The sequence below is a fragment of the Arachis stenosperma genome, chromosome 6 (genome assembly GCF_014773155.1).
Source record: "Arachis stenosperma cultivar V10309 chromosome 6, arast.V10309.gnm1.PFL2, whole genome shotgun sequence".
Classification (NCBI taxonomy): domain Eukaryota; kingdom Viridiplantae; phylum Streptophyta; class Magnoliopsida; order Fabales; family Fabaceae; genus Arachis; species Arachis stenosperma.
This window is the reverse complement of record NC_080382.1, coordinates 71230633-71247776: the sequence shown is the minus strand read 5'-3', so window position 1 is coordinate 71247776 and position 17144 is coordinate 71230633.

The window sequence follows — 17144 nt, the reverse complement described above, 5'->3', positions numbered from 1 at the left end:
CCATGCGCATAGCGTCTCATAATCTCAGTAAAAACATTATTTCAGTGGTTTTCAAAAAGCATTTTAAGTATACAGAGATCCATTATCTCAATCTGAGTCCCCAACTTATCTCAACCACTGTCCATTCACAATTCAGTTTCCAAACATCAGCAAATCATAATTTCTCGTCTCTTGTATCCAACACCCTTCATGTGGCATCAAACCATCCTCCGCCCGCCAGAAACCTAGGTCTCCGTTTGCTAGTAATCAAAACCAAACCCAAAAGTCTTAAAATGGTGTTATAGAAGCTTACAACCTTATTGAGAAGGTAAAATAGTTAAAAAACAAGTAAATTTGAGAAACATGACGTGTTCGGCCGCACATGGGTTTATGCGTGCGCACGTCCAGAAAATTTTAAAATGTGTGCGTACGCACAGGGGTGTGCATACTCACAGGTGGCAAAACTTTCAGAATCTGTTCACTCGCACAACCCGTGCCAGCGCCCCCTGATAAACCCCATTTTGAGGGTTTATCTTGTATTGATTTCAGGGGTTTTATCAATGATTCCATACGCGTTCTATATGAAAATACAAGACTTTGTGTTCCTTTCCAAATTTTGCCTCATGGATGAAAACATGCTTATTTTGCACTAAATTAGATACATTTCTAATCTTCTCTTGGTGCCATTCGATGCCATGACCTATGTGTTAAGTGGTTTTAGAATATAGGGCAGGGATGGACCGGAAGAGAGAAGGAGAACGGGCGCAAAGGAAGGGAGCATGAGAATTGAGCTTTGGAAATCTCAGCATGGGCGCGTGCGCGCACTTGACGCGTCCGCGTGGATTGAGCAGCTAGAAGTCGAAGCCAAGAGCCAAGCCACGAGCCGGCTTGCGTAGCGGCTAGGCCATGATTTTCATGGGCGCGCACGCGTACATTACGCCTCCGCGCACGCGTACATTGCGCGTGCGCGCCGATGTTCGAATGTGATTTTTTAAAGAGCCACGTGACTTGGGCGTGGAGGCAGTTGGGGACCCCATCTTGGGGAAGTGCCTTGTCGGGAAAAGCTTAAGAAGACCAAAGAAACAAGGGTTAAGGGACTTTTAGCTCATTTTTCTAGATTCTAGATATTTTTGGAGATAGTTAATTCACTCTTGGAGAAAGAGAGAGAGATTCCAAGCTCTCATTAGGGTTCATCTTCATCCAATTTCTGAATTTTTCAATCACTCTTTGGTGAGATCCATTGCAATTCTCAATTCACTTTGTTCATGTCATAGATCTTCTTCTCCAATCTCAATTAGTGCTTGTAATTGCTCAATTCTCATAGATCTTAGATTCAATTTTGTAGTTTTGGATTTTGTCAATCCCCTTAGAATTTTATTTCCATTGTTGTTCTTTGTTAATTGTTGTTAGTTCCTTGTGTTGAAATACTTTTAATTCTACTTTCTTCTCATTTTTACTATGACTTTCACTCTTGCTCATCAAATGTTTGATAAAATGCCAACACTAGTTATGGAGTAAAAGTTTCTTACTTGGCATAGGGTTTGGGCCATTAGAAGGAGTTGAATAGTTGTGTCAATTGTTGATTTGGAATTAGAGATTGCTAATTGACTTGGAGTGCACTAAAGCTAGATTTCCATAAGGTAAAGCTAGGACTTGTGACTCAAGTTAATTACTCTCATTTGACTTTCCTCTATGCCTAGGGGTTAACTAAATGAAGCAAGGCCTAATTGTTGTCATCATTGAAGAAACTATAAGGATAGAATTTCTAATGCCAACCCTAAGCCAAGTCTTTTAAGGATTGATTGTTTGTTTTCTATTTTGCTAAAACCTTCAAAGAATCATAACAAGGCTTCCTAATCAATAAGATGCATACTCTAGCAATTCCAAGGGAGGACGACTCGGGAGACTAGTACTCTCGGTTATAGATTGTAGGATTGTTTGATGCGAAGTTTAAGTGTCGATTAGACTATACTCACGATCGTACTCATCATTGAATTCTAAATCGACATGCTAAATTTCGTTTATCAAAATGGCGCCGTTGCCGGGGAAATTTGCTTAGTGTGCCATGTTGTTGTTTGGAGTAAATGTGTGTATATATGTACATAGTTGCATTTCATTGTAAATTGTTCAAGTGACTAACCCATCATCGTTACCATGAATCTCACTTCCCCTTCATTGCATGACGCGTTCACAACCAAATCCGAGCTTAGTTCCCTTTGATCTGGAAATAGAACGAACTTTGTTTCATATTAGACAAGCTCGGAGGCGGCTAAAGTTTGGGAAAGGTGAAGAGGTTTTCACCACCTCAACCACCTTACTAAAAGTGAACATTGAACCGTCACTCAAAGAAGGCATTAGTCATTCCTCCATCAATATCACTAACAACTCTTCTTTTGTTTTAGGTACTAACGCCATGGATGCTCCGAGGAGAGTTACCATCAAGGAAGCGGGTGCACCGGATTATGTCCTTCAACCCCTTCATGTGACTCATCCCAACTTGAATGCAAACTTTGAACTTAAGACCGCTTTGATCAACCTCCTACCTAAGTTTCACGGGCTTCCCGCACAAGACCCTATTCGACATCTCAAGGACTTTCATCGTATATGCTCAACCACTAGACGGGAAGGATCCGATGAAGTTGCTATATGGTTGTTTGCTTTCCCTTTCTCTCTTGAGGACAAGGCTAAAGAATGGTTCTACACTCTATCTAGTGAAGTTACCTCCGATTGGGACTTACTTAGAAGAGGATTCTTGGATAAATTCTTGCCCCCGAAAAAGATGGATAGGCTAAGGAAGGAAATGTCTTGTATTGTGCAAGGTGAAACGGAACCGCTATACGAGTATTGGGAACGGTTTCGTAAGCTACTAGACGCATGCCCTAATCACATGCTTGATACTCAAGTATTGCTTGGATACATATGTCAAGGGATGCGAGAACAAGATAGAACTCTCTTGGACACCTCTAGCAATGGTTCTTTGTCTAAATATAAAACGGCGGAAGAGGCATGGCAACTTATCATTGACCTAGCCGAATCCAATCAACATATGAGACGAAGAGTCAACCGCCCAAGAACCGTGAATGAAGTATCAACTAGTAGTGAAACCACCGCTCTAACTCAATCCTTGAGCGAAATGACATCCATCTTGAGGCAACTCCAAGTAAGCCAACAACAACCACAACAACCTCAATCATACCAACAACACTCCCCACCCCCTCAACAACACAACCAACAATTGGTTCCTCAAAAAGTATTTGGCATTTGTTCTTGCTATTCCCACTACACGGATGAGTGCCCGAGCCTTCAAGAAGATAACACCTTGGCGGCTACCCATAATTTCTATGACCGCCCAAATCAAGGGTACTACCAAGGCGGTAATCCTAACCAAGGGCACCCTTATCAAGGAGGAAGCTACAATCAAGGGAGTGGGTATCATAATCAAAATTGGAGAGACAATCATCAACAAGGGAATAGGGACAACAACAACAATGGAGGAGGTCAAAGATGGAGCAACAACTCACAAAATTTCTCACAAAACCGGCCACCATACAACCAACAAAATCCACCACACAACCAACAAAATCAACCATACAACCAACAAAACTCACAAAGAAACTACCAAACATACCAACCACCACATCAAAGACCACCACCCAACCAATCACAAACCCCTCAACTCACATATGCAACGACCCCCTCCAACCAAGACGAAACACTCTGGACCATCATCCAAGGCCAAAAGGAACTACAAAACACACTTGCTTCCGGCCTTACCGGCCTCACCTCTACACTACAAGCTCTTCTTGCACGAATGGACACACCAACAAATCCCACTCCTCAACCCCCAATCCAAAGCGTCATTCCCTCTCAACCTCAACCCAATCCTAAGGGGGGCATCAATGCCATCACCCTTAGATCCGGAACACAATTAAAAGAGAAGGGAGCAAAGGACTCAAATCCTATCACAATCGCCCAAGAGGAGGAGAGAATAGATATAGAAGAGGTAGTGGAAGAGGAGACACCACAAGTCATAGTTGAGGATGAAGCTCAACCAACAAAGGAGACCCCCAAGGCCAAGAGAACCTTGGAAGAAGAAATTGCTCAACCACTCCCATTTCCAACACTTGCAAAGAAAGCTAGAAAGCGCATAGAACTCGACCCCAAAATGGTAGAAATGTTCAAGAAAGTTGAGGTAACCATCCCTCTCTTTGATGCCATCCATCAAGTTCCTAGATATGCAAAATTTCTTAAAGATCTATGCATGAACAAGGATAGAATTCTTGAATTGGAAACCATCCCATTGGGGAGTTCTATTTCCGCTTTAATGGGAGCATTGCCCGAGAAGTGTGATGATCCGGGCCCTTGTATGGTCACTTGCACCGTCAATGAAGTTCAATTTATAGATTGTATGTGTGACCTCGGAGCATGTGTTAGCATCATGCCGCTCTCTGTCTACCGGGTATTGAAGTTGCCACCACTAAAAAGGTCGACGGCAAGATTTGTCCTAGCGGATAAAAGCATAATAACCGTGACGGGTGTTGTGGAAGACGTATTGGTGAATATCAAAGGATTGGTGTTTCCGATTGACTTCTATGTCCTTGAAATGTCATCAAGCGAAACCGAGAGAGCATCATCTATCCTACTTGGAAGACCATTTTTGAGAACCTCTAGATTCAAGCTAGATGCCTACTCGGGAACCTACTCATTTGAAATAGATGGGAGAGTCGTAAGTTTTAGCCTAGAAGAAGCAACGAAGCATCCACCGGAGAATCACTCTCTATTCCAGTGTGACCCAATTGACAACATGGTTGCTGAAGTGCACCTTGCAAAGTTAGATGAGAAGTACATGATTGAAGAAGCAAATGAAGGTCCAAGCAAACTAAACACCACACACCATACAAACCATCCGGAAACTCAAACTTCAAAGAATGACAAAAAGATGGAATTAAAGCCACTACCACCCCACTTAAGGTACTCATATCTTGATGAAGCCCAAAAGCTCCCCGTGTTAATTGCAAAAGAATTAACTCCTCAACAAGAAGAAAAGTTGCTAGATGTATTGAGGAAAAACAAAAGGGCAATTGGGTGGAGTTTGGCGGATCTAGTGGGAATAAGCCCCCACCAAGTATGCGAGCACCGCGTATTTCTTGAAGAAGGAGCAAGACCGGTCCGACAACCTCAAAGGAGACTTAATCCAACCATTCTTGAGGTTGTGAAAAAAGAGGTCACTCGGCTACTTGAAGCGGACATCATCTATCCTATCTCAGATAGCGAATGGGTAAGCCCGGTCCAAGTGGTGCCAAAGAAATCCAGGGTGACAACAATCAAAAATGAAAGTGGTGAACTTATAGCAACAAGAGTGTAAAATTCTTGGAGAGTATGCATAGACTACCGAAGGTTGAATGCGGCCACAAGAAAAGATCACTTCCCACTACCATTCATTGATCAAATGCTTGATCGACTAGCCGGTAAATCATATTATTGCTTTCTTGATGGTTACTCCGGATACTTCCAAATTCACATTGCTCTAGAGGACCAAGAAAAAACCACATTTACTTGCCCCTTTGGAACGTATGCATACAAGCGTATGCCATTTGGCCTATGCAATGCACCGGCAACGTTTCAAAGATGCATGATGAGCTTATTTGCAGACTTTCTAGAACAATGTATGGAAGTTTTCATGGACGACTTTAGTGTGTACGGTGATTCATTTGATCATTGCTTAGCTAACCTTGAAAAAGTCTTAGAGAGATGCACCAAAACAAACCTTGTCTTAAATTTTGAAAAATGTCATTTCATGGTCAAACAAGGCATTGTTTTGGGACACATAGTCTCAAAAGAAGGCATCTCCGTAGATCCGGCAAAAATAAATGTCATATCTAGGTTACCTTACCCCTCCTCCGAGAGGGAAGTCCGCTCTTTTCTTGGACATACAGGATTCTACAGGAGATTCATCAAAGACTTTAGCAAGGTGGCCTTACCCCTCTCTCGACTACTACAAAAGGACACTGAATTTGAGCTGAGCAAGGAATGTATGGAAGCATATGACAAACTTAAAGTAGCATTGACACAAGCTCCTATTGTGCGAGGACCGAATTGGACTCAACCATTTGAAATCATGTGTGATGCTTCGAATTATGCGATAGGAGCCACGTTAGCACAACGTGAGGGTAAGATTCCCTATGTCATAGCTTATGCTTCCAAAACACTAGACGGAGCCCAATCCAACTACACTACTACCGAAAAGGAACTCCTAGCTATTATTTTTGCTTGGACAAGTTCCGAGCCTATCTTCTTGGTTCCAAGGTTGTAGTGTACTCGGATCACGCGGCACTAAAGTATTTGTTGGCCAAAAAGGAATCAAAACCGAGATTAATTCGTTGGGTGCTTTTGTTACAAGAATTTGACTTGGAGATCAAGGATAGGAGTGGTTCCCAAAACCTAGTGGCGGACCATCTAAGTCGCCTCAAACACACAAAAGGCAACACTACTCCTATCAATGACTCCTTCCCTTTAGATGCTTTGCACGCAATCTCGGAAGTAGTTCCTTGGTATGCCCCAATAGCAAACTACTTGGTTTCACGCACTCTCCCTCCCAATCTCAACAAACACCAAAAGAATAAGCTGAAAAGCGAATCCAAATACTATGTTTGGGACGATCCCTATTTGTGGAGGTGTGGCGCGGACCAAATAGTGCGACGGTGCATACCTCAAACCGAATTCCAAGCAATCCTGGACGCTTGCCATGCCTCCGAAGGAGGTGGCCACTATGACCCCCAAAGAACGGCAAGAAAGGTCCTTGATTGCGGATTTTGGTGGCCAACCCTTCTCAAAGATTCTTCTCTCTACTGCAAATCTTGTCCCCAATGCATTCGGTTTGGAAATATTTCTAAGAAGGACGAAATCCCCCAACAAAATATGCTTTTTTGTGAAATCTTTGATGTATGGGGAATCGACTTCATGGGACCATTTCCAAATTCCAATGGCTTTCTCTACACCTTGTTAGCCATCGATTATGTGTCAAAATGGGTGGAGGCAATCCCCACCCGAACGGATGATGCTCATGTTGTTTATTCTTTTGTGAGGAACAATATCATTTGTCGCTTTGGCTCCCCAAGAGCAATCATAAGTGACCAAGGATCCCACTTTTGTAACAAAAAAATGGACGGCCTCATGAGAAAGTATGGCATCATACACAAAGTCGCCACGGCTTACCACCCTCAGACAAACGGCCAAGCTGAGGTTTCTAACCGGGAAATCAAACATGTGTTGGAAAGGATTGTGAAGCCGAATCGGAAGGATTGGAGCGCTAAACTCTCCGATGCACTTTGGGCATATCGCACGGCTTACAAAACACCCATTGGCATGAGCCCTTTTAGACTTGTATATGGTAAAGCATGCCATCTACCGGTAGAAATCGAACACAAAGTTTATTGGGCCATAAAGGAGTGCAATATGAGTTTGGGTGGAGCCGGAGTAGAGAGAAAGCTTCAATTGGCGGAATTGGAATGCTTAAGATTAGAAGCCTATGACAATTCTAGACTTTACAAGGAAAAGATGAAAGTCATCCATGACAAGAACATTAGGAGAAGGGAATTCAGACCCGGTGAACTAGTCCTTCTTTACAACTCAAGGTTGAGATTACTACCCAGAAAGCTTAGATCAAGGTGGGATGGACCCTACCAAGTAGAGAAAGTAGAACCTTATGGGGTCTACCACTTGCGCCACCCATCAAGTCCGGACATTTTCAAGGTAAATGGGCACCGTCTCAAATTGTACCATGGTGAGCAAAGAAAGAACTCCAAGGAATTTGAAGTATTCCTCTTGAGGGATGCATCTCTTGAACAAGAACTTTGAGCCAGTGGAAGTCCAACTTAAGGACGGTAAGCAAAAGTGCTAGGTGGGAGACACCCCACCATGGTAAGATCTTCCTTTGTACATAACCATTGCATCATTCTTTGATTGACACTTGCTTAACACTTGACTTCATGTTTGGTAGCTAGGTAATAGATGTAGTTGTAGCTAGATTTCAATTCTAATTTTGCTTCATTTGTTGAGTTCATTTGGTAGTATATCAAGTTAAAACACCCTTCTATAGTGCTTAAGTGGCTGTTTGGAGGGTTGGAATGCTAAAAGTGGTGCGAAAACATGCAAACTTTGAAGAAGGCACCCTTCTGCGTGTGCGCGCACCTGGCGCGCGCGCGTCCTTGAAGCATTTGTCGACCATCCATGCGGACGCGCACCGTGCGCGGACGCGTGGATCGACAAAAGCACCCCTCCATACATTTTCCAGAGAGTTGCGCCCACACCACGCCAGCCCCATGCTTGAGGCACAGCCCAATCACGCGTGCGCGCACATGGCGCGTACGCACGCTTTCACAAATCTGCAGATCGACACGCTAGCGCACTGTGCGTGCGCGCACCGATCACCCTTGTGCACTCCTGGTACATATTCCAGAGAGTTAGGCCACTCTCGGGCCTGCACTAAGCCACCAGCCCACCACCTCTGCCGCATTCGCGCACCTGGCGCTTACGCGTCCATATGCTCACAACACGATGTGTGCGCGCGCGCCTAGGCCGCGCACGCGTCCCTTGTCCTGCACCCTCCTCTAGGCCACTCCACAGAAAGTTAGGCCCACCACAGGCCCATCTCATGCCTGGGGCACAACCACATTGTCGCGCGCGCGCACCGTGCGCGCGCGCGCCACAGTCCTGCAGCCAACTTCTGGTACTTCGTCCAGAGAGTTGTGCCACCTCTAAGCCACCCTTGTGCTGCCAGCACAAGCGCATGGGCGCGTGCGTGCGCGCGCCACCACACCACTCCGCTTCCCTGCGCGAGCGCGCACCATACGCGCACGCGTGGGTGAGCGACGTCAATATAACAGGGAGCACATTTGCCCCCCCTTCCTTCATTCTTCTTCCTTTTTCTTCTCCCCCTCTACTACCCATCCACCTACTACCATTTGTTCTCCCATTCAACCACCTCCTACCACCTACCTCCGGTGGCCCCTACAATGCCCATCCACTCTCCATCACTCCACTCTACAACTTCTTCTTCCATACCCTTTCCCATCTCTCAAGGTACTATACTAAGCTTCCCTCTTGCTCTACCCCTCTCTTTTTGATTGTTAGTCATTTAGTTTCATTTTCTTTTAGGTAGTCTCTTTCCTTTTCTCCTCCCTCTTTTTAGTTATTTCTTTGGGGAGCTCTTGTTCTTTTTCCAATTAACACTTCATAGGCATTTGGGTCCTAACTTCTCTTGCATTAGTAGATGAGATGTGTTGTTTGATTTTTTTACAATCACTGTGCATTGTAATGACTAATATCAGATTGTGGTATGTTACATTGCTTTCTCCTTTATCTCTTTACATACTACAAAAGGGACGCACGCCAAGTGTTTGAGGAAAGGCATACATGAGTTTTGAGCCCATTTTGACTAATTGCCTCTTCACTAGCCACTTTTGGGTGCACCTCCACATTCCACAATCCACCCACTTATTGTTTCATAAATTGATTCCCACTTTGGTATTTGAGGGTGTATGCTTCTCATGCTTCTTACTTGCATGCTTAAACTACCCTTGCACCACATGCAAATAATTTACCTTGCTCTTCACATGTTATCTTAGTTACATGTTGCAGCTGTCATGTAATAATGATACCCATATTCTTATGGCACAACTTTTCATTTGCATAATCGCATTCAATTACGCTTTTTTGGGTTTGATGTTATCCCCTTCTTTGCTATCACAGGATGGTCATCAAAAAGAACAAAGGGAAAGCCCCGAAGAAGCCAGCTTCCAATAGAGCGCGCCAAGAACTAACGGCCAAGCCACTCCTGAAGAAGGCTAAGGGCCCCGTTGATGTTCTAGAGAAGGACAACCCTCCAAAGGATTCAAATAAGTTCTCTAACCGCTACTGTGAACTTGTTTACTCAAGAATGATTGAAAGGAATTATCACCCGGAGCCTCTTCTAGTCCTACCGGCTCACCTCACTCCGATCGTGATGCCACACATTGACCGGAGGCAATGGAGGTTCCTCTTGAGGCAACCAAAGGAGGCCAATCTATCATGGGTGGTGGAATTCTACTCCAACTACCACTCACCCCTTCTCACATCAATATTTGTGCGCCAGAAGCAAGTGTCAGTCACAGTGGAAACCATCCGAGAAGTACTTGGGATTGGGCCGTTAACGGATGGATATGATGCCTATCAAGAAGTCTTGACTGCATGCGATGACCGTGCGTTCGATTGGAGCGCGATCCTCCGCGTAATTGCTTTACCCGACGCATGTTGGATTCGGGGGACCATAAAGCAAAGACCAAAGGGTTTAGATGCCCGCTACCTCACTCAAGAAGCCACGGCATGGGCCCAAATTCTAGTTCACTACGTGCTCCCGAGCACCCATGGGTCGTCCATTACCGCCGAGCTTGCATTATTGATATGGTGCATCTTAACCGAGAAACCGGTCGACATTTCGCATGCCATTCACCAATCCATGGGGCGCATTCATGCCAAGGGAAATCTACCATTCCCTGCTATGGTGACCGAATTAGTTGCAATGGCCGGCGTCCACCGAGAGGCTAAGGATAGGAGAACCTCAATTCCGGTCGAGGGCGATGTTATTCCGACCAAGAGATGCCTCAAGCCTCCGGAATTCACCAAGGACATTGGACTACCCACACCAACTCGCAACACCACTACATCATCCACACTACAAAAATCAGCCACCCAACGCCTTGATGACCTTCACAAGAAGTTGGACCGTTATGAGAGGCGTAACCAACGCCGATACGCTCACGTGAAGAAACTTCTAAGCGTAGTCACCCCACCTATGGAGGAACCAGATATCTCCACATCCACCGCAACTTCAAGCGGAGATAGCGATGACATTAGAGATGAGGGACACTCGGGACTCGACCACCCATTGCGCCTAACCTATAGCACGGAGGACCGTGCTAAGTTTTAAGTGTGGGGAGGTCAGCCGACCGATCTCCGTAGGTAACACCCGAATAAATTTTCATTCTTTGAACTCCTTTGTAATTAGGATAGGTTGCATGATTAGGTCTTATTTGACATCATTTGCATGATAAGTTTACTTGGTTGGAATAATGAAACTCTTTCTTAGGAAACCAATACTTTGGGGCAACCGTGGCATTGCCAGTTTTAAATATTTTGATGCCAAATTTGCATGAAGAATTATATTTTGGAACATGGATTTTGAGTTAAGAACACAAGCTAGTGAGCTTTGAGCCTTGTTTTGTGGCTACATCTTATAGTCACCTATTGTCCTTCTTGTGTGCAATTATTTTCTCTCTATGAGTGTGATCCTTGCTTTTTTTGAGTATATATGTCCATTATTCCTTGTATTCATGCATTTGTATGATTGAGGCCATCATTTCATTAGCCCACGCACCAAATAGCCTTGCCTCTTATTTCCCCTTGTTAGACAAATTTGAGCCTACGCTTAACCCATTTGTTCTCAACTTAGCACATTACAAGCCTTAAAGCGAAAAACAATAAATGTCCTTAATTTGGATCTTTGATTAGCTTAGGCTAGTGTGTGTGAGTATCATTCAAGTGTGGGAACCTTGGGACATTGGGTGAACAAAAGGGTAGTTTTGTATTTTTACTAAAACTTTTGGAAATTGGGTACATGCTCATGTATTGATCAATTATAAAACCTTATGCATTGATGCTCTTGTACATAGAAAAAAAAACAATATGAAAAAATAATAATAATAATAATAATAGAAAAAGAAAAAAAAAAGAAAAAAAAAGAGAAGAAAGAAATCAAAAGGGAAAAAAAATGCCCCAAAGTAATGCTCATATAAAAGTCAATGCATATGTGTTGTGAAATGAAAAGGGAATGCATGAGTATGTGGAAAGGTGAAGAATGGGTAGTTAGGTTAGAACTTAATTGTATAGGATGTCATAGGTTAGGTGGGAAGTCTAAGCCTATCAAAGATTCAAACTTCAAGCTCACTTGACCAAATATGCATCCTACCTTAACCCTAGCCCCATTACAACCTAAAGAAAAGACCTCATGATAATTGTATGCATATATTGAATAATTGTTGATTGTTAGATGAAAAGCAAATCTTGGAAAGCATGATTAGGGGAGAATTGAGCGAATCAACCCCAAACACCGAGCGACTAGAGTGCAAACACTTCCGGTGAGGGTTCGAAGGCTCTAATTCATGATTCCCTGCTCTCACGAGCGTTCTTCATGCAAGGTTGCATATATTTCACTTGATGCTTGAAATTGGTAAGTCCTATATATTGACCACCATCGTATCCCATATGCTTGCATATATCATAGGAAGGTTGATTTGTTCCTAACCAAGTAGATATTAACGATAGTCGTAGTTGCATTCATGTAAGTAGGTTGCCCTTTAGGAGTCTTATGTCTTTATGATCCTTCGGTCTTTTGTGTTTTTTTTACATTTCTCTAAGCATGAGGACATGCTAGAATCTAAGTGTGGGGAGGTTGATAAACCCCATTTTGAGGGTTTATCTTGTATTGATTTCAGGGGTTTTATCAATGATTCCACACGCTTTCATATGAAAATACAAGACTTTGTGTTCCTTTCCTAATTTTGCCTCATGGATGAAAACATGCTTATTTTGCACTAAATTAGATACATTTCTAATCTTCTCTTGGTGCCATTCGATGCCGTGACCTGTGTGTTAAGTGGTTTCAGAATATAGGGCAGGGATGGACCGGAAGAGAGAAGGAGAATGGGCGCAAAGGAAGGGAGCATGAGAATTGAGCTTTGGAAATCTCAGCATGGGCGCGTGCGCGCACTTGACGCGTCCGCGTGGATTGAGCAGCTAGAATTCGAAGCCAAGAGCCAAGCCACGAGCCGGCTTGCATAGCGGCTAGGCCATGATCTTCATGGGCGCGCACGCGTACATTACGCCTCCGCGCACATTACAAGATGCCTCAGTGGCGCGCACGCGTACATTGCGCGTGCGCGCCGATGTTCGAATGTAATTTTTTAAAGAGCCACGTGACTTGGGCGTGGAGGCAGTTGGGGACCCCATCTTGGGGAAGTGCCTTGGCGGGAAAAGCTTAAGAAGACCAAAGAAACAAGGGTTAAGGGACTTTTAGCTCATTTTTCTAGATTCTAGATATTTTTGGAGATAGTTAGTTACACTCTTGGAGAAGGAGAGAGAGATTCCAAGCTCTCATTAGGGTTCATCTTCATCCAATTTCTGAATTTTCAATCACTCTTTGGTGAGATCCATTGCAATTCTCAATTCACTTTGTTCATGTCATAGATCTTCTTCTCCAATCTCAATTAGTGCTTGTAATTGCTCAATTCTCATAGATCTTAGATTCAATTTTGTAGTTTTGGATTTTGTCAATCCCCTTAGAATTTCATTTCCATTGTTGTTCTTTGTTAATTGTTGTTAGTTCCTTGTGTTGAAATACTTTTAATTCTACTTTCTTCTCATTTTTACTATGACTTTCACTCTTGCTCATCAAATGTTTGATAAAATGCCAACACTAGTTATGGAGTAAAAGTTTCTTACTTGGCATAGGGTTTGGGCCATTAGAAGGAGTTGAATAGTTGTGTCAATTGTTGATTTGGAATTAGAGATTGCTAATTGACTTGGAGTGCACTAAAGCTAGATTTCCATAAGGTAAAGCTAGGACTTATGACTCAAGTTAATTACTCTCATTTGACTTTCCTCTATGCCTAGGGGTTAACTAAATGAAGCAAGGCCTAATTGTTGTCATCATTGAAGAAACTATAAGGATAGAATTTCTAATGCCAACCCTAAGCCAAGTCTTTTAAGGATTGATTTTTTGTTTTCTATTTTGCTAAAACCTTCAAAGAATCATAACAAGGCTTCCTAATCAATAAGATGCATACTCTAGCAATTCCAAGGGAGGACGACTCGGGAGACTAGTACTCTCGGTTATAGATTGTAGGATTGTTTGATGCGAAGTTTAAGTGTCGATTAGACTATACTCACGATCGTACTCATCATTGAATTCTAAATCGACATGCTAAATTTCGTTTATCACCCCCAACAGATTGGCCTTCCTAACGTGTGTGTCCGCACAGGTTGAAGTTTTTCCTTAGATATGTGCGCGCACAAGCTGTGCTAGTGCGGCAAACATAATGCATTTCCCTGCCTGTGCGTGCGCACAGGTGTGTGCGTCCGCACAAGTCAAAATTTTTGCAGGCTGTGCATCCACACAAGAGTGTGTGCCCGCACATATCAGAAATCATGAAATTCTGCAAAGTTGCAGAATTTCAGATTTTTAACACCAACTTTGAATGATCATAACTTCCTCTACAAAATTTCAAATTTGGCAAACTTTATATCAAATTAAAGGTTTTTTAAAGATCTTTAATTCCAAACAAATTTCAATCAATTTCGAAAACTGAGGCAAAAGTTATGATCGAACAAAATTCATCAAAATCCTAATTTTACCAAAATTCATCATGCACACAATTTCTTACCATACACATTCCAAATCATACCAAAATCATTCAAAACCTCATCTTTCATCGAAACTGACCTGTTGTGTCTTAACACCCCAACTTTACCACATTTTCCTTCATGTATCATCCTCCTCATTCTCAATATCAATATATCACATAATACACATTCTAATCAATCTTATCTCACATTTTCCAATCACTTTACCAATTCATCCATACCAGCATCACACATATTATCACAATTCACTTATCAAATTCATACGATCAATCATCATCACCATATCATCACTAATTCACAATAAATAATCATACATCAACATTCACAATTCCTCAACCATTATTATTCATACCTATCCTATAGGTCACTAGCCTAAGTGTCCATGAATATTATATACTACATAGAGGAAACTGAAACCATACCTTGGCCGATTCCATTTATGCACCCAATTTCCAACTTAGTGCTAACAAGCTTCCAACCACAATCCAAGCTTTCAAATCCACTCCAATAAGAACAAATAAGTTTCAAGAGCTCCCAAAGCCACAAAATCAAACTATATACATACAAATCACCTCAAATCAACCTAGGGTTCCAAATAAACATAAATTCACAAGGGTTTAGTGGCTTTTACCTTCTCCCACAGATTTAATAGCAAGAATCCAAGGCTAAGTAAGGATTAGAGCAAACCTAAACATCCAAAATCAAAAGTTTCATATATAGGTTTTGTAGAGCTCTTCACAAGGAACGCGTAGCCGCAAACGGTGCGGCGATCGGAGCTCTCTAGCTCAAGATATGAGCTTTGGAAGTTGACAATGAATAGTGCTCATGGGGTTTTTCTCTTCTTCTATTTCTCAGCTCTGTGAGTGTGTTTTTTTATGTGTTATGCTAAAATGGGTTCACTTATGAACCCTTTTATATATTGGACTTGGGCCCAACTTGGGTTGGCGTTTTTAGCCCGTTCGGCCCAACTTCGGGCCAAACCTTTAAAATTAATGCCCGGTTTTCTATTTCTAATATTTTTCTAAGTTTTTTTACGGTTTTCACTTTTCTCGTGCGGTATCGGGCAGACTTGAACTAGTTCAACCGGTTCAACTGCCGATTTGTAATTTTTCACGATTTTTCGCAGAAAGCACATTTTCTGACTCAGAAAGACCCACTGAGTCCAAAAATCACCATTAAATCCTCAAATTCTCTCTCTAACTTTTCGAAATCTGATTTGGGCAATTAATCACTTAATTAACCAGTTGATTAGTTGCGGTTCTTACAAAGGACAAGGCTGACCAAGCTACACCTTCCAACAACTTATATAAATTTGCCAACCTATACTGTGAGCTCAAATTTCCGTACTTTGATAAGCGAAAGCTCATTGTGGAAAGAAAACTAGTTGTACCCTCCGATTTGAGGCAGTTTTATGAGTCTCAGATTAGGGATCAGGGTTGAGTATTTTTGGACAGAGAGCTAGTGCGAGTGAATGAGTCTTGAGTCCGGGAGTTCTATTGCAATTTCTACCGAGCGATCCTTGATGTCGTCCATCTCAAAGACAAGCAGATTCTGATTACAGAGGAGGCCATTGAGGACATCCTCCACTTTTAGCCTAAGATCAGTGATAAGGATGCCTTCCATCAGGCTAAGAAGGATATTAAATGCATGGGCTTTGATTGGGATGTAGTGCATCGTACGGTTGCCCTTCCTGACACCCCTTGGGAGCAAGGATCCAAGAAAGATACTTTGAGAGGCATTAAGTTTGATTATCTGACAAAGGAGGCCAAGCTCTGGCAGCAGATCCTATGCACCTATGTTATGCCTAGTACCCACGCTACTGAGGTCCTGACTGATATGATAGTTCTGATTTGGTATGTCTTAGAGGGGAAAGAGCTATACCTTCTGCGACTCATCAGGTGATACATGTATCGGGCCACTATCAGAGGCAACCTGCCATTCCCTTGTCTGGTCACACAGCTAACTCACCGGGCTAAGGTACCCTGGGAGCAGCGCGATGAGGCACCAGCCCCGCACAGTAAGGAGAAGGTTATACCTTAGGGTGACTGGTTGGGAGACCGCCCAGTATCCCGGCGCAGGGACCGAGCGGCCGTAGCATCAGCTACTGAGCCGACTACTTCTTCAGCTGCAGCAGGACCATCTGCACCATCTCGATCAGCACCTTCATACGCATCACAGCCAGTCTACTGCCTTGTGTAGTGCCTCTTTGAGTACATGGATCCGATGGAGCAGTGCTTGTTGCGACGTTGTGAGCAGTCTGAGCGTCGCAACAAGCGGCGCTATGCACATTTGAAGCTTATTGTGACTTCAAGGCGTACTAACATCCCCTCCGAGCCTGATACACCTTCAAAGCACTCTGAGGAGGAGGAGGATGAGCAGGAGGAGGCACAAGATGAGGACCAGCAGGAGGCACATCATGAGGAGACTCAGCCCGAGCATCTGATAGAGTTACAGACACCCGCAGCTGACACTGGACCAGTAGGCGACGATCCTTCTCACCCAGCTTGATTGAGAGCATCGAGGAGGATGCTGTGCTTTAAGTGTGGGGAGGTCGCCGTCTCCAGCGGTCTATATTTTGGTGAACCATTTAAGATTTTTGTTTTATTTTGCTTTTATTTTTTGTTTATTTTTAGTACTTGCACATTTTTATCTTATTGTACTTTTGTTTATTTTTATTTTGTTGCATTTTGCACTTTGGGCTTGTATAT